This window comes from Nomascus leucogenys, chromosome 12 (genome assembly GCF_006542625.1).
Source record: "Nomascus leucogenys isolate Asia chromosome 12, Asia_NLE_v1, whole genome shotgun sequence".
In the NCBI taxonomy this organism is placed as follows: domain Eukaryota; kingdom Metazoa; phylum Chordata; class Mammalia; order Primates; family Hylobatidae; genus Nomascus; species Nomascus leucogenys.
This window is the reverse complement of record NC_044392.1, coordinates 45,082,167-45,101,000: the sequence shown is the minus strand read 5'-3', so window position 1 is coordinate 45,101,000 and position 18,834 is coordinate 45,082,167.

The window sequence follows — 18,834 nt, the reverse complement described above, 5'->3', positions numbered from 1 at the left end:
GAATGAAAGGAATAAAATGACTATGTGATACTGAATGAGTCACTCCCCATCTCAGTTTCCTCTTCTCAAAAGAGTGGGAGGGTAGGAGAATGGGAACAGTGGTGTGCTGGTAAATGTTTAATAACCAGGGTGGAGAAAGCCCTGGTTTGTGGCAGTTGCCAATGTCCATGGGGTAAATTCTCTCACCATGGTTGATTTCAGTGTGAACAGTGGGCTCTCACCAGCAGGTGCAAGCCCCTGCAGGTGTGATTTGAGCCAGATGACCTCCAAGACACTTTTTTTTTTTTCTTTTTTTTTTGAGATGGTGTGTCACTCTTGTCTTTCAGGCTGGAGTGCAGTGGCGCAATCTTGGCTCGCTGCAACCTCCGCCTCTTGGGTTCAAGCGATTCTCCTGCCTCAGCCTCCTGAGTAGCTGGGATTACAGGCACCTGCCACCACACCCGGCTAATGTTTTTTTTTTTTTTCTTTTTTGTATTTTCAGTAGAGACGGGGTTTCACCATGTTGGGCAGGCTGGTCTCGAACTCCTGACCTCAGGTGATCCACCCGCCTCGGCCTCTCAAAGTGCTGGGATTACAGGCGTGAGCCACTGCGCCCGGCGTCCAAGACCCTTCTAACGCCAACATCCTTGTACTAGGCCCTCTTCCAGGTCCCACAGGAGTCTGGGGGTTAGAGGTCAGGCTGCTCCCCACTCTATTACCTCCCCACACTTCTAATTAATTCTTGTGTTCAGTTCCAGAACCTGGAGAGTTACACTCAGGCTGCCTGGTCCTAATTATTGCCCATATCCTAGAGGCACTTGCATGCCCTTCCAGGCGGGTAACTGTACATGTATCTCCCAGGCAGCCTTCACAGACTACTCAGGGGCTATGGATTGGCTCCAGCTCTGACACTCAGACCTGAGCAGAGGCGTGATCTACTCTGGCCTCCTGTGTTTCTGCGCCCACCTTCCCACACTGCCCAGGACTCCGAGAGTGATGCTGAGTCTAGTCTCAGCTTTTATGTTGCTTTGCTTTTGACCTCTGACCCAACACATGCCTCCTTTCCCTCTGAAGTCTTGATTTTCTCCCTGGCTTTTCTCCACCTTCCTGGGTGTTCCTTTTTGGCCTTCTTTGCCCATCCCTCCTCCTCTGTCTACACAGCCAGGGGCTCCCCCTTCCGTTTCCTCTGCCTGGAACACACTTGCTTCCCCCTTTCTGCCTGGCTATTCAAGCAGGATCCTGTAGGTGAGTGGCAGTGCACTGTGTAGTACCTGTGAGCCCTATGCAAATTACTGCACATCTCTGAACCTGTTTTCCCATCTATAAAGTGAAGCTAATAGTAGCAATTACCTCATGGGATTGTTGTGCAATTAGTGGGAAGAGGCATGTAAAGTACTGACATACTGTCTAGTACACAGAAAGTGCTTAATAAATGTTGGTGATTATTATCCAGGACTCAGCTTAATCATCCCTTCCTCAGGCAGGCCTGCCACACAACCGCAGACCGGGTTAGGTGCCGGGTTTTCTGCTCCCCAGCGTTTGGAGGCACTCATCACACATTAATTACTTTATCCATGAAGATGAAAGCCGTCTTTGGCACCCAGATGGTACTGAGTAAATATCTGTGAATGAATGAATGATGTGGACTGTCTCCTCTGGAAGGACATAGCCAGGGCCTCCTGACACTCAGGACTAGCCTGGACGCACCCACAGGGAAGGAGAAGGTGGGGCTGGTCTCCGCTGGGCCAGCAGGTGGCGCCAGTGCCTGTCGGTCTCTCCCCGTGGCCACCTCCCTTGCGCTTGCTCATCTCATGCCCGGACGCTGAGGGTTCTCAGCTGGGGCAGGAGAGATGGGGTCCTGAGGCCTGGGTGAAGTTCCAAGCCCTGGGGATTGGGGGCAGACTCTCGCTCACCCCTCCCAGAAAGATGTTTTCCTAGGGGATGTCCAGCCTAACATGGCAGGGAAGGAAGTGGTGGTCACCTGGGAAAAGGGCCAGCCTGCGGGGTTGGGGGTCCTGATGAGGCTGCTATTCTCTTGAGGACATGAAATGAGAGGTAGTGAAGTCAGTCAGTGAGTCAAAAGCTGAGATCTAGGAACCAGACACAATGTGGGAGAAGCTGCGGTGAAATCAATCAGCGAGAGAGGAAGGGGAGGCCCAGTTTCCATGACAACGGTAGTGTTTGTGGCAAGCTGGGGACTCCTGGGTCCCCAGGGCCCGCAAGCAGTGATTCACCACAGGAAAGGGAAGGCTGCAGAGGGACCTGGTGCTGGGGACCGGATGCTTTGTGGCTCTTTCTCACTGCTGAGCATGCATTCCCCCAGCCCAGGCCTTGGATCTCTGCTCTGCCAGGTACTGGCAGGGAAACTGAGGGATGGCAGAACTGAGCCCCAATAAGGGGCAGGCGCTTTGCTCCACGCCATACATGCACATATCACTTATATCACTTATTGCTCACAACAGCTCTATGGAATTACCGTTATCCCTGTTTTATCAAAGAGGAAACTCTCAGCCTGGCCCACAGTGCCATAGGCAGGACATGAGTGGCAGAGCCAGGATTGGAACCCAGGCTAGCCTGACTCTTTACCATGCTTGGGAAGGCCCAGAAAGCAAAAAAGGAAGAGCAGGAGCATGGGAGTTAGAGGATGGTTCAGACCCCAGAGGAGATGGACCCCAAGGCCCCTAGCCTCCCTGCCTGCCCTGCCCCTATGTGAGCCCAACGCTGATACGGAGGGAAGCTGGCAAACTGCATGGCCTAATGTGGGCCAGAACCTGGGCAGCCAGCCTACCTCTCACTCTCCTCCAAGCCCAAGAGAGTAGGCCCCAGTTCCAGTCCATCCAACTGGATGGCAGCTCCCCCACCATTTTCTCTCTGCCCTGGTCCTAGGGGCAGAGGTTCCTGTGCGTGTGTGTGTGCATGTGTGTGTGTGATCATCGTGTCTACACCACCCACCACCATCACCCCTATCCTCCAGCTTCTGCTATAGCCTGGGAGTTCCCAGCCTCTTAGTCCCTGTCAGGATAGTTTCATTCTTATTCAGCTTTGGGGCCCACACAATTTCAGTACAAGAGGGGTATGCCCATCTCACCCTGGGCCTTGATAGCATGCAAGAGGGTAGTTCAGGCCCTCATCATCTATTCCCTTGTAGTAGAAGGGATGGAGGTTGGAAAGACCTTAGAAATCTTCCAGTGTGGTTCTCTTGTTTTGAAGGTGTGAAAACTGAGGCTCATAGAAGGGGAGCAATTTTTCTGAGGTCACAGAGCAAGTTAATGGAAGAGTGAACTAGATTCCCTGTCCACAGACTTCAGGTTCTGTAATCCCAGAAAGGACTTCTTGAATTTGGCATTGAGTTCTTAGGATGGGAGTCAGGTAGATGAACAGATGGAGTGAGACAGATGAAATGGGATAACCTAGCATAAAATGCCATGTGAAAAGAAGGTACACAACTTATGGCCCGACTGTCTACCATGTTACATCAGGAATAACTGAGGTGAGATCATGGGAAAGACTTCTCACATATGTATGTTGGGGTACAAGATCCGTGGTCAAAATGGGCTGTGTGATCCCAGACAAATCACTTACCTTTTCTGAGCTTCAGTGGTAACTCAGGATACCCTACCTGCAGGCTCGTAGGGAGGATGGAGGGGGTGGTGAGAGAGTACTTGTGAACTGTGGGGTGACATGAATGTTGTCAGTTGTCAGGGAAGGCAAGTCATGTCTAGTGGGACTGAGAGATAGAGCTACCCTGCAGTGCAAAGGTAAGGGGTAAGCCATGATGCTCACCCCTCCCACCCCCATCCTTGGGAGAGAAAGAAAGGAACGTTAACTTCCAGTATGCTTGATACAAGCAACAGTTCTCCTCCCTGGGGGTGGGCAGCAGGTTCCTGTAGACCCCTGGGGTGCCCAGAGGCTGTGGGAAGCTGAGCACTAATTAGCTCTGGCTTTCTAATCGTGCTTAATTGCCTCCTCATGATGGGCAATTAGGAGGCTGCATCAATTAGCACAGGGAGGTGACAACTCAGCTGGGGTTGGTCAGGGCTCCCCTTTGGCAGGGAGGGAGGCAGGCAGGCAAAGGCTGCCCCACTGTCAGCCCCTTCCTCCCTTTTGAAGGAGAGGGACCTGGAGCCCTCTCCTTAGCAATTAGGCCTTAGTTCCTTAGCTCCTAGGAGCTACTAGGCTTCTAGGCCTGGATTGTGGCTTTTCTGGCCTTGGTTTACCCACTTTCACTGGCTCTCTGACTTTTCTGCCCAGAGGAGACTTGCATTCTGGACCTAGTTCCACCACTGGCTCCTTTGCAACTTTGGGGTTGACAGCTATGGTGTCAAGGTTGAGAATGTGGCCTCTGAAGCTAGGTCTCTAGGGTTTGAATCCCAGCTCCACTGTTTATTAATTGTGCAACATTGGACCCTTCGTGCTTTGTTTTCTCACATTTATAATGGAACTGATAATAAAAGTTCTGTCCTAGCTACACATGAGGCTGAGGCAGGAGGATTGCTTGAGCCCAGGAGTTTAAGGCTGCAGTGAGGGACAACAGAGTAAGACACCATCTCTAAAAAATAATTTAGTCCGGGCATAGTGGCTCACATCTGTAATCCCAGCACTTTAGGAGGCTGAGGCGGTGGATCACCTGAGCTTGGGAGTTCAAGACCAGCCTGGCCAACATGGCGAAAACTCTACAGAGTCTAATAAAAATACAAAAATTAGCTGGGTGTGGTGGTGTGCACCCATAATCTCAGCTACTCAGGAGGCTGAGGCAGAAAAATTGCTTGAGCTCAGGAGGCAGAGGCTGCAGTGAGCCGAGATGGTGCCACTGCACTCCAGCCTGAGTGACAAAAAAAAAAAAAAATGCCCATGTGTCACCCCAGACCAATTACTGAATCAAAATATCCAAGACTTTGGGCATTGGCAGTTTTGAAAGCCCCCTTCCTCCAAGCAATGTTGATGCCCAGTGAGGGTTGAGATCACTGGATGAATGGTCTGGAAGGGCTCCATCCAGCCTGGCACAGCACCTCCCTGTCACATACCACTCAGGACCCCTCTGCATAGCCCTGGAGGTGCTGCACTTTGGAAGAGAGCTCATTACCACCAGTGTGGCTGGAAGCAGGTCCCTCTCCACTCACTTAGAGGGAGTTCTCCTCTATAAAATGAGAATAATGACCTTGCCATGCTCACCTCCCAGGGCTGCCCAGACATAATGTTTTACTAGTGATAGGACCTGCTATAAAGGTAGGCAATTATATTGTTCCTTCCTTTGATAAACTTTTATTGAGGCCTAGCGCACACCCATCTCCTTTACATATGGTGACTATGGAGTTAATAATCTCCTGGAGGGACCTGTCCTGAACCATCAGACAAGTTAGGTTATAGGGCCAACCCCCTTTTTTAGCTCCTGCTGGTTATGAAATGAGCCAAGGAATGGAAAGAGCCTAGAACAGGTCCTGACACATGGTGAGTGCTCTCTAAACAGTAGCTCTTCTTACTATTGTTATTGTGACTGTGCCCCAGGCTAGGTTGGAGAGAGGCCTGGTTGCAGTGCACACAGGGAGCTCAGATGAAAGGAGGCAGTAAAGGTGGGGCCTGCAGGAGGAAGGGGAGCTTAGAATGAGGTGCTGAGGAGTAAGGTGTGTGGGAAGAGTAGAGGAAGGAGTAGAGCACGTTGAAGGTGCTGGTTGGTGAGGGGGCTATGATGAGGCTACTCTACTCAAACATGTATTGAGAACCGTCTGTGCACCAGGCACTTTGCCAGGTGCTGGCAGAGCACCAGATCCACCCAGCCTCTACCCTCGAGGAGTCCCTCTAATGGGGGAAGACACACATACACAGACAATGTCACAGACAGTGTGACAAGGGATATTGGTGGCGAGTGGGGACATTTAATCCAGACTTAGTGGCACTTTTAGCTGAGCCTGGATGATGAGTAGGAGTTGATCAGAGGGTAAAGTAAGTGCCATGTCTGGAAAAATTAGTCAGGAAGCAATGAGAGAGGTTGAGATTGCTGGAGTTTAGATAAGGCTAGAGATGCGAGCAGAGCCCAGGTCGTAGAGGGCATTACAAGTCAGGTCAAGGAATTTGGACTTACCCTAAATACAATGTGGAGCCACTGTTAGTCTAAAGTCTTCTGGAAACAAAATGAGGCTTTCATTTTGAAAAGATCACTGTGGGCTGGGCGTGGCAGCTCACGCCTATAATCCCAATACTTTTAGGAGGTCAAGGTGGAAGGATCTCTTTGAGCCCCGCAGTTCGAAAACAGCCTGGGCAACAAAGTGAGAACCCCAGCTCTACAAAAATAAAAAAATAAAAAAAATTAGTTGGGTGCGGTTTCGTGAACCTGGTCCCAGCTACTCAGGAGGCTGAGGCAGGAGGATCACTTGAGCCCATGAATTTTGGATTGCAGTGAGCTATGATTGCACCAATGCACTCCAGCCTGCTGGATGACAAAGCAAGATCCTGTCTCAAAAGGAGGGAGGGAAGGAACGAAGGGAGGGAGGGAGGGAGGGAATCACTGTGGGAAGGAGAAACGATGGGAGCAGAGGCAAGGGTGGAGGCAGAGAGACTGGTTGGGAGGCTGCTGCAGTTATCCAGGTGGGGGTTGGTGGTGAGCAGACCAGAGAGCTGGAGGAAGTACATAGAACAGATAACAATTCTGGAGGTAGGAACCACAAGGACTTGGGGGCTCATTGGTCAAGGGAGATGAAGGAGGAGAGGCTGAGGAAGGAGGAGCAGAGTGAAGCTGTGTGTTGGGAGACATGAACTCCATCTGAGATATCCAAGGAGTGATGATGAGTTATGGATGCTTAGGAGTCACTCCTGGCCTGGGAATACTTGGGGTCTTCTTCTAAGAATTCTCGAGTGGAAGGCCACTCATCCTTGGCCCAGTGCCAGGCCCTCAGCTTCCCTGGTCTCTGTGAGACAGGCTGGGAATTCCTGGCTCAGAAATACCCTGTTGGGGCAGGCCGGCCTTGATGCTCCCCAGCCCAAAGGGAGGAACGTGCCTGTGCACCTTCTCTGTGATACACGGGGGTGGGACAGTGGAGTGGAGGTGAGTGAATTCAGGGGTGTTCCTCACTTCCCCCATCCTGGACTTCTAGCCTCAGTTGTGGCCCCAGGAATAGATTCTGAGTAAGAGGCCAGAAAGCAAGTTCTCTGGGCCTGGGGTACAGAGGGCAGCAAGGTACAGTTGACATACCGCAGACCCAGGCAGGGCAAGGGCACCCAGGTTTCAGTCCTGGTTCTGTCACCTCTGGTTAGGAGCCTGTGAGCACCCAAGGGCTCATTCTTGTCCTAAAACTGGGTCTTCAAGATGGTTTGGTTTAGGTGGTGTGAATGAACCCTTCCATCTCCACCCTCGAGAGAGCTGAATTTTCCCCCACCCGAGGTGTTCCACAGTGGGCAGAACACCGCAGCCCAGTCCGCCCTGGCCCATCCAGTGCTCATCTCCATTTCCAGCCCCTCCCGGGCGCCTCCGGCCTCCTGCAGCCGGCTCTTTGCGCTCCCTCATTAAGCTTTGGTTTCTGTGGGAATGTGACTTGAATTAACTCTTGGGAGAAAAATCACAGAAACCAGGAAAGGGGGGCCATGGGGAGGGGGCAGTGAGTCACGTTTCCATGTGTATTTTTCAAACTTTCCGATGGGAGTTTGGAAAACAACAGTCTTTTGGTTGCCAGCTTGGGCCCGGCTCTCCAAGGGTCCCATATGCTGTTTCTATAGGTCTTCCCGTAACTGCTGCGCCCCGGCCCACCCTTCGGGTCTGCCTTATTTCCTGGGATCCCTTCCCGCTTCTCCCTGGGGACTTGTGCTGTTGCAGAGGCACTGAGAAGTCCGTCCTGTGGTGCAGCTTCCGTCTCTCCCCTGGTTTCATTTCACAGCCAAGCCCTTATCTATCCTTGCCTCAAGGTGGACCCATGGGGGCTGCAGCTGAGCTGGGGACTTTGTCCCTGCAGCTGCTCTGGCCAACCCTCCAACCCTGGAGAAACTTCACAGGCACCAGGAAGCCCTGGGCTCTAGGAACCTCCTTCCTGCCCCCGCAGCTTCCTCTTTGTGTCCTCCCTAACAGTCCTTCCCGTCCATCTCTGCATCCCAATTTCCAGAGGGCCTGTGGCTGTGGGTGAGAACCCAGCGATCGACCCCCAGGGAGAAGCCTTGCAGAGGAGGGTCCTCACCCTAATGAGGCCGCCAAGGAAGAGGACCCCCAGTATGCCCCTCTTGTGTGCTGGGCCCATGCACTTCCTCTGTCTGGGACTCTTCTAACAGCCGTGGGGAGGGTGCCAGAATCCCCATTTTGCATACAGTAGCTGAGGCTCAGCCAGGAAAATGGGTAGGAACCTTAAGGATGGTGGGCAGATGGTGGCCCCCTTGAGGAGGAGATGGGAGGGCAGCGCATACCCCTAGCCAACCCCTCCTTGCAAGCCCTGATTCGTGCGGGGAGGAGGAAGGGGTCCTGGACTAGCTCTCCTCTGTCCCCTCTCCAGGGGCTGCCCCCTCCCAGTTTCTGACTAATCCTTTCCATCGGCAGTGGCACGTCCTGCCCCTGCTGTGCCTGTGCCAACAACAGCCCACATCACAGGGCCACATCTGGCTCCATTTGAACATACCCCACCCTCCCCCCTCTTTATCCCTCAATGCCCTCCCCTGCCCAAGGGCCAGAGTAGGGAGTGGCCCTCTGGACCCCCTTCTCTGGCTCCACCAGCCCTGCTCCCCTGCCCTTTCGAAGCCTCTAGTGGAGTCATTCCTTTCCTTCCCCAAAGCCGGCCTCAGTTCCTGGGACATCCTGGCTCCATTCTTCAGCACACCCTCCCTCATCATATCCACACTCCTTGGCTCCCCCCTTCACAGCCCCCACTGAAGGAGGGATTGGGAAGGGGACATTTTGCAAGGTCTGAGCCCCAAGAGTTGTCCCAGAGTAGAGGGAAGGCCTGGCACCCCAGGGATTTTCCCTTAGCCCAGCTCTCTGGGGTATTGCCAGCTTGGGCGTGTTGGGGGGCAGGGATCAGGGTGATCCCAAGAGGTGTGTGTATGGAGGGGTATAGCTCAGCCTCCCAGCTGGGGTGGGGAGCGGTCGCTCAGGCCTGTGTAGGCTGGCTTTTGTTGGGGAGGAGCCTGGAAGGGCCTGCAGCGACTGGCCTCCCTCCTCCTTCCTCCTTGCTTAGCAACTGTTGTCATCTGGTAAATATTTGCCCCAACAGGATCTGGGGCTGGAGCACTGGCGTCAGCCGAGGTAGTTGCCCCCTCCTCAATTTCTGAGCCTCCCCTCTGTTCAGTTCCCTATTCCAGAGCTCCCTGGCCTGGATTCTCAATGTGGTCCTCTCCCCCTCCCTCGTGGTTGATTTCCTCCCCAACCTCCTCCCTGTCCCCCTTTTACTCTCCTTCATCCCCACTCATCCTCTGTGCCCAGGTCTCTCTGGTCCATCCTCCACTCCTGGATCCATTCACCAAGGGGCCTGAATGAGGTCCCACCCCCTAAGCCACACAGGTCCTCTGCTTCTCCCCCACTACATCTCACTGGGACCCCAGCCTGGCTACGGCTAGTACATCGTTGGTGCTCAGTGAGCCCCAACATCTCTTTCCTTTCCTCCAACAGGATCACACCCTCCACCTCTAAGCCTTAGCTCCACCAAGCCCCAAGGGGAGAGAAAAGAAGGCATATGGGAATGTTTTGCTGGACCCCATACTGCACTTCCAGGCTAGGAAGCTCTGCATCAGGAAGCCAGCACCATTTTCACCTCCTCTGGGGTAGGACTGAGGGGACCATGGCCAAGAGGAAACAGATGCCCTCTTAGCTCCTCCCTGGGTAGCCTGAGTGGGCCAGGGCCTGAGAACATGCCAGCTTTAGCCTGTCTTCCTGTCCTTCCCAGCCAGACCCCTGTCACCCTCCTCCCTCAGTGGTTTTCTCATTACCTGTCACTGACGGAGAGCCCCTCAGAGGTCAAGGCCAAAGTGAGGTGGGCTCTTGGCGTGCTGTGCAAGCTTTGAGCTCACCGGGCAAAGAGGGCCAATGGGGTGCTCCTCTGGGGCGGGCCTGTGGGCTGGCTTAGGGATAGCGGACAGGGGAATCTGGGGAGTTGGACTAATGTGGATCTAGAAGGGAGGTGGTTGGGCTGCACCATGCCTTAAGACTCCTCCCAGCTCTGAAGTTCTACTTCTAGGCAATGAATGATGAAACGCTGGCCTAAGTGCAGTCCCTTCCCCATCCCACAGGGCGGAGACCCTGGCCATCCCCTTACCCTACTTGGCAGCCCCCCTCCCCACTCCTCCTGAGAGTGACCCTTGCTCCACCCCAGCCGCCAGGAAATCTCCTGCAGATTCACCACCATCCTCCTGGCTGGGAGTTCACTTTCCTAGTTGACCTCCTGGTCTGAGGGCCAGAGGAGAGCTTTCAACGGGGACCTTAAGGAGTGTGAGGGCTGCACAGGCTGTGGACTGGGGTGGATTCACCAGGGAGCAAAGGAAAGTGAAGTTTCAGGGCCTCTCAGTTGCACGGGCCCTTTCAAGGCCCCAAGAGGAGCCCTGCCAAACTTTCCACACGATCCCATGTCCATAACATTTGCAAAAAGATCATTTTGTATTTCTTAAAGAGGGCCTCCCCACAAAATTGTATGCATTTTAGGTAGGATGAACAACTATCCCTATTTTAGCATTAAAAGTCCCTTATCTGGCCGGGCACGGTGGTTCACGCCTGTAATCCCAGCACTTTGGGAGGCCGAGGCAGGCGGATCACGAGGTCAGGAGACCGAGACCATCCTGGCTAACACGGTGAAACCCCGTCTCTACTTAAAAAACAAACAAACAAACAAAAAAATAGCGGGGCGTGGTGGCTGGCTCCTGTAGTCCCAGCTACTAGGGAGGCTGAGGCAGGAGAATGGCGTGAACCCGGGAGGCGGGGCTTGCAGTGAGCCGAGATCGCACCACTGCACTCCAGGCTGGTAGACAGAGGGAGACTCCGTCTCAAAAAAAAAAAAAAAAAAAAAATCCCTTATCCTAGGAGATTCCTCAGTCCCCTGCAAACCCAGGGCAATTGCCCACCCTAGTTTCAGGCTCCACAAACATTTGGCCCACACCGGGATGGGGGTGAGGGAGAAAGGGAATCCTTTTCTGCCTCACTTCCTGGAAATGTGTAGGGGCGTGAGCCATGGGGCGAGGGGGCCCTCTCTTCCAGCTCCAGTCCTGGAGTTGTGGCGCTTCTGTTTGTTTCCTTGGCAACAGGGAAAGGAAACCCCCATTTAGGAGGCCGGGGAGGCCACAGCAACCACACACACACAGAGACACACAGACTCACACGCGGCCGCCCACACGCAGTCGCCTGCGTCAGCACCAGCCGTCAGGCCCTCGCTGCCCGCCTCCGGGGTGTGGAGTGGGGAGAATAGCCCCGCCTGAGTCCAGTCCGACTACCCGCCCCTACTGATTTGCCTGGGACGCCGCCGGCCCACATGGCCCCACCCACGCCTCTGTCCCCACCCCCCACCGCCCCGGGCCCGGTTCCCCGCTTAACACCTTCCCCCAGGTGGTGAGGGGCCAAAGCTGGGGGATGGACAAGAGAAAGGAAGGAGATGTCACTGCTGAATTTCTGCTGAATTTCCTTCTGCCTGCTGCCCGATTTCTATTTGACTGGCAATAGCCTGGTGTGTATTGTGACAGTTCAGGGAGCTTGAGACTCCCAAGTGGGGTGGTGATTTGGGCCTGGTTGGGTGGGGGAGGTGGTTTGGAATGTCGGGAAGGGAACTCCTGGGGAGACTGTAGGATTTTGCTGTTGGATTGGGTTCCTTGGGAGTATATTTAACCTGGAGGCAGAAACCTGGGGTTTGGGCCTGCTTCTGTCACTTGTCAGCTGTGTGGCTGAATTTTTTGTGGACACAATCAGTTAGCCTGCCTAAGCCTCTGTCTCCTCAGCTGTAATATGCAGATAATGGTGCTTGCCTGTGCACCTCAAAGAAATTTGAGAAGGCTAAGGTAGTAACCTTGATTGTGAAAGGCTTGTCACCTGGGGGACCCGGGCAGGTGGGAGGGCTTGGTTACTACTTATTATCCAGTCGCCCCTCCAGCCCGGCTGGTTCAGTGAGCCCAGCAGCCACTTCCCCACTTTGTAGGAACCCATGCCAGTCTCTAAGTGGACCAGCTCCTTGACATCTGTCCGGTGTGGCTGCCCCGTCTCCCGTGGCAGCGTGGCACTGAGCTGCAGTGCTGTCTTGGAGGTTTTGGCCCTGCCTGGCTGTGTGACTGGGCAAATCTTTCCTCCTCTGGCCTCAGGAATTCCACTTATAAAGAAAGGGGCTTATTCCTCAGACCCCAGGGGCCTCCTGGAAGTGGGCTGGGGGGATCAACCAGGCAGGGGCCTCAAGCTCCCTAAGTAGAGAGGCTCTGCCTCTGTCATTTAGTAGATTGTGCTTTTCGGGTGAGATTTCATTTGAGCGAGGGGGATCTCTGACTTTACAAATAGCTGTCATTCACTTGCTCCATCTAAGGGCCCGCTTCTCACCTGGCATCACCTATGAGCCTGCCTCATTCCCCCTTGCTGAGTCTGGGTGAGAAGAAATCTACTCAGCTGTGCTACCTCAGGTCAATTACAACCTCGTGGAGTTTGGGTTGTTTATTTTTTTTTTTGAGATGGAGTCTCTGTCACCCAGGCTGGAGTGCAGTGGCGTGATCTCCTGCCTCAGCTCCCTGAGTAGCTGGGATTACAGGTGTGTGCCACCACGCCCAGCTGATTTTTTGTATTTTTGGTAGAGATGGAGTTTTACCATGTTGGCCAGGCTGGTCTTGAACTCCTGACCTCAAGTAATCCACCCACCTCAGCTTCCCAAAATGCTGAGATTACAGGTGTGAGCCACTGCTCCAGCCGGAATTTGGGTTCTTGACACACAAGATGCAGATAATAATACCTACCTCATAAGATTTAGGTGAAGATTAAATGGGATCACCTCCACATAGCCCCTAGCCTGGTTCCTGGCACATGGCAGCCACTTAAAGAATGGGCATGGTCTTCCACTGTCAAGGTTATAACTATCACCTGCACACAAGTGACTCAGCACTTCAGTCATTGTTTAATACCCTGTAGTCAAAGGATGAATAAGACCCTCCCTCAAGAACTCACTATAAAGAGATTCCCAAACCATGTCCTAGAATCTCCACATCACCTCCACCTCCTCAGACCCTCCTGCAAAGAGTCGCCTCTGTCTGACTCCTACCTGTCCAGGATTCTAGCCACCTGATGGTAAGATCTTGGCTTTCCAATTCAGGCAAACTCCTATTAAAATTTCAGTTCTGGCCGGGTGTGGTGGCTCATGCCTGTAATCCCAGCACTTACAGAGGCTGAGGCGAGCAGATCACTTGAGGTCAGGAGTTACATGGTGAAACCCCATCTCTACTAAAAATACAAAAAAATTAGCTGGGCTAATTTTTTAGTGGCGCATGGTTGTAGTCCCAGCTACTCAGGAGGCTGAGGCAGGAGAATCGCTTGAATTCAGGAGGTGGAGGTTAAATCCAGTTCTGTTACTAACCATATGACCTTAGACAAGTGATTCTCAATAGGGGGTAATTTTGTCCCCCAGGGGATGTTAGGCAATGCCTGAAGATATTTTTGATTGTCATAACTGGGGGTGGAGGTGCTACTGGCCTAAAGTCGGGAGAGGCTAGGGATGTTACAAACCATCTCAGAGTACAAAGAACCTTCCCTGACAACAAAGAATTATCTGGCCCAAAATTCAGTAGTGCCAAGGTTGAGAAACCTGACCTTAAATGAATAATTTAACCTTTCTGGGCTTCAGTTTCCTCATCTGTAAAATAGGGCTATTAATAGTATCTACCTCCAGCTCAACCTTGTAGAGCTATTGGTCGAACAAAATAATGCAAGTACCTAGTGCCTAATAATAAAGGTAGCCCATAAATATTCCCTACACTAATCGTTCTTAGCATGCCTCTGGAATCCCTCCTGGCTTCATCACTGGGCTGAACCCACCCGACCCTAGTTTGGCTCATTTCTTGCCAAGGCCAGTGCTCCTGACTCTTTCTTCACTGGTCTTGATGCTTTCCTTCTCTCCTTGACCTCAAGGCCTATCAAGCAGCTGGAAGCCTCTCCCTCAGGCCCCATCCCAGCACCAGGCCCCTGCCTCCACCTCCCACTTCTCCCTTCCCGTCTCTCTTTCCCCGCTTTCCAGCCTTACCTCTAGTGGCTCCCCATGCCCCTCGGCAGGTCAGAGCACACTCAGCTCTTTCCCACTTCAGCACCTCTGCACAGACTTCCTCCAGCCAGAGTGGCAGAAGACAGAGAAGCATGTCCAGGATTTGGACCAGACTACCTGGTCCCAGTTCTGCACTGGGCCTGTTACTTACGGCCTAGTTTTAGGAAAGTCAGCCTCATCTGCAAAGCAGGGAAATAATTTCCAACCCATGAGATTGTTCTATGGACCCAGTTGAGAATGTATGAAAACATGCAACAACTATAAAGATTGTTAAAATGTAAGTTATTCACTGTGTGAGCATTATTCTGCTAAATGTGTGCATGCATATGTATGTATATGTGTGTGTGTATATATATACACACACACATATATATGTAATTTTTTTTTTTTTTTTTTTTTTGTTGAGATGGAGTCTTGCTCTGTCGCCCAGGCTGGAGTGCAGTGGCACAATCTCGGCTCACTGCAAGCTCCGCCTCCCGGGCTCACGCCATTCTCCTGCCTCAGCCTCTCCGAGTAGCTGGGACTACAGGCGCCGGCCACCACGCCCAGCTAATTTTTTTGTATTTTTAGTAGAGACAGGGTTTCACCGTGGTCTCGATCTCCTGACCTCGTGATCCACCCGCCTCGGCCTCCCAAAGTGCTGGGATTACAAGCGTGAGCCACCGCGCCCGGCCTTGTAATTTTTTTTTTTTGAGACAGGGTTTCACTCTTGCTCAGGCTGGAGTACAGCGGTGCAATCACAGCTCACTGCAGCCTCGACCTCCCAAGCTCAGGTGATCCTCCCATCTTAGCCTCCTGGGTAGCTGGGACTACAGGCACATGCCACCACCCCAAGCTAATTTTTTTTTTTTTTTTTTTAAGAGATGGGGTTTCTCTATGTTGGCCAGGCTGGTCTTGAATTCCTGGGCTCAAGCAATCTGCAGTCTGCCTGTCTTGGACTCCCAAAGCATTGGGATTATGGGCGTGAGCCACCATGCTCAGCCTCTGCTTTACATTTTTATTTCCATAGCTCCTACCGTGTTCTAATAAACTATAACTTTGTCTTTGGTTTATTGACTATCTCCCTCCACTAGAATGTCAGCTCCATAAGGGTAGGGATTTTTGTCTGTTTTATTCACTGCTGTATCCCTGGTGTCTAGAATAGTTTCTGGTATATAGTAGATGTTCAGTAAATATTTGTTGAATGAATGAATTCTCTGTGTATAAGGTAATTCTGTAAAGCCCCTAAATCTACCTTCTCCAAGAAGCCCTCCTTCAAATGTATGTTACCTTATTTAATTATTGCACATCCCCATTTTACAGATGATGAAACTAAAGCTGGAAAAACTTGTCCAGAGTCACTGACCTGAAAAGTGGCAGGGCCAGATGCATTTGTTTATCCAAGAAACCCTGAGAGGGCTGGGCATGGTGGCTGGCATCTGTGATCCCAGCACTTTGGGAGGCTGAGGTGGGAGGATCACTTGACTCCAGGAGTTCAAGACCAACCTAGGCAACATAGTGAGACCCCATCTCTTAAAAAAATAAAGAGGCTGGTTGCGGTGGCTTATGCCTGTAATCCCAGCACTTTGAGAGGCCAAGGCAGGCGGATCATCTGAGGTCAGGAGTTTGAGACCAGCCTGGCCAACATGGGGAAACCCCGTCTCTACTAAAAATATAAAAATTAGCCAGGTGTGGTGGTGGGTGCCTGTAATCCCAGCAACCCACGAGGCTGAGGCAGGAAAATTGCTTGAACCTGGAAGTCAGAGGTTGCAGTGAGCTGAGATTGTGCCACTGCACTCCAGCCTGGGCAACAGAGCGAGACTCCAACTCAAAAAAAAAAAAAAATAGAAACACTGAGTGCCTGCTGTGTGCCAGGCATTGGGCCAGGTGTTAGGGAGACAGATGACCAAGACTTGGTCCTTTCTGTCCCTCACAGCACTTTCAGGAATGGGGGTCACAGAGGAAACACTAGGATGCTATAAGAACACAGAGGAGACCCCGCACCCCAACCAAGGTCATTGGTCTTCAAGATAAAGTGCCTAGGCCTGGTGCAGTGGCTCACGCCTGTAATCTCACACTTTGGGAGGCTAAGGTGAGGGGGCACTTGAGGTCAGGAGTTCGAGACCAGCCTGGCCAACATGGTGAAACCTCTACTCAAAATACAAAAATTAGCCGGGCGTGGTGACACACGCCTGTAATCCCAGCTACTCAGGAGGCTAAGGCAGGAGAAGCGCCTGAACCTGGAAGGCAGAGGTTGCAGTGAGCTGAGATTGTACTGTTGCACTCCAGCCTGGGTGACAAGAGCAAAACTCTGTCTCAAAAAAAAAAAAAAAAAAAAAAACTGCTCAAACTGTCCGTCGGACCCAACCACTGCATTCTGATTTCACTCATGCATGCTCCAGCTCCCAGACTTCTGGGATCCCTTTGTAATTCATCCAATTCCAAGTCCTCCACTGCTCTTTAATCACTTGTGCTTGTTTGTTTTGCTTCTCCCTCTGTCTTCCCCACTAGTGGGAGGCTCCCTTGAGAGCAAGCATAGTATTGCTATCACCCTGTGGCATAGTGTGCAGAACTCTTGCACACCCAGGAGCTCAGTCCTTGTCTTTGATAGCCACTCTGCCCATACTACAGGTAAGAAAACTGAGGTCCAGAGAATTCAGTAGCAGATCTAGCATCACTCAGCAGTTAAGAGGTAGGATTAGAACGTGGTCACCCTCTAGCCGCCACTCCCATCACCTCTCACCTCCAGCAGGCTCAGCTCCTCTGGACCTGGCTGCTGCTTCTGGGTTGGTGGGTTTTGCCCTGGCAAAGGGAGAGCAGACTTATGACATCTGGGGTCCAGAGTTGGGATTGAATATTCAGGATAAAGGTTCACTTTGAAGTTCAGATTTAGGATTGAGGCCATTTTGATGGTGGTGGCAGGGAACCTTTAGAAAGAGCTTGGAGTGACATTTGGGGTGAAAGCCCTCCTTCTTTCTCCTGCACCTTTTCCACAAGATGGGGAGGTCTGGCCAGACATAGTGGCTCACACCTATAATCCCAGCGCTTTGGAAGGCTGAGGCGAGGATCATTTGAGGCCAGGAGTTATAGACCAAATTGGGCAACATAGCAAGACTACGCCTCTATCATGATAGCCTATAGTCTCAGCTACTCAGGAGGCTGAGATAAAAGAATCACTTGAACCCAGGAATTCAAGGTTGCAGTGAGCTATGATCCTGCCACCACACTCCAGCCTGGGCAACAGACCAAGATTCTCAAAAAAAGAGGGGGGAGGTCTAGGACAGGAAGAGTTAAGTGTGGTTTAGTTTTCCCAGCCTGGAAAGGAAACCAGGCCAAGCAGCTGGGTAGGGGAAAAGGGGGCACTGAGTGCCAGGGAGGGGCTGAGGCAGTGGGAACAGCATGAACCCTTCCCTCACGTTTCACTGGCTTACCCCTCCTGCCTCTGCTTCTGGTGTGGAGAAGAACAAGACTTTTTATTGTCTGGGAAGCTGAGGGTGCGTGCCACGCCCTGGGGGAGAGAAGCCATATTCTGGGCCCCCTCATCCGGATGCATCCCTAGTGCTCACCACGCTGCCTAGGCACCCTCACTGAGATGAGAACTTTCCTTGTTCTCCTCCCCTAATAACCAAAGTTCCTGCCTTAATCCCACTCCAGTCCCTCATCCACCCCGAGGCCAGGCTTCAGAACCCAGAACTGAGGGCCTATCCAGCCCTGCTTTCCTTGTGTTTGAGAGAAGCCCTGATATCTTGGAGCTGTACAAGGTAGCAACATAATTTGATTTCCCTGGTTGCTCATCGGAGGATAAGCTGTGGGAGGCAGTTGGGCAGGGCATGCAGGCAGATGGGGCCCAGGCCTCAATGCTGTCACCTCTTAGAGAGGATAAGGTACGCCGGCATGGTGGCTCACATCTGTAATCCCAGAACTTTGGGAAGCTGAGGCGGGCAGATTACCTGAGGTCGGGAGTTTGAGACCAGTTTGGCCAACATGGTGAAACCCCATCTCTACTAAAAATAAAAATAAAAATAAATTAGCTGGGCATGGTGGCGGGTGCCTATAATCCCAGCTACTCAGGAGGCTGAGGCAGGAGAATCTCTTGAACCCGGGAGGTGGAGGTTGCAATGAGCTGAGATCATGCCACTGCACTCCAGCCTGGGTGAGAGAGCAAGACTTCATCTCAAAAAAAAAAAAAAAAAAAAAATAGAGGATGAGGTGGCTGGTGGGACCAGGATAGGGGCCAGGATGAGGGGAGGGGAGTGGACGGCTTATCAAAAGGGTCCTTGGTGAGGCCTGAGGATGGAGGCTCCAGAGCCTGAGGTAGCAAACCCTGGGGACCTGAGTGATCTCGTTTTGTGAGAGAGCCCGGCCCCTCCCCAGAGCCAGCTGCAGAATGGACCTGGCCAGAGAGGAAAGTAGAGATGAGTATGGTGCTGGCCTTTGCAGCCAGCAAGGCTGTGGGGTCTTTGCTGTTCCTGCCCCCCACTACCTTCTTGCCCCCCACTACCTTCTTTCTGGCTGAAACCAGGATAGAGACCCAACATTGGCTGTCTAGCCCCCAGCCTTTCTCCCCCTTTCAGGCCCCTCTGGGAACCACAGAAATCTGGGACCTAGTGTCCTGGCAACGTAATGAATGCACGCACAGCTCTGGTATCTGTTTTAAATTATCCATTAAAATAAGTACAGTACTGGGGGAAAAAAATAAGTTGAC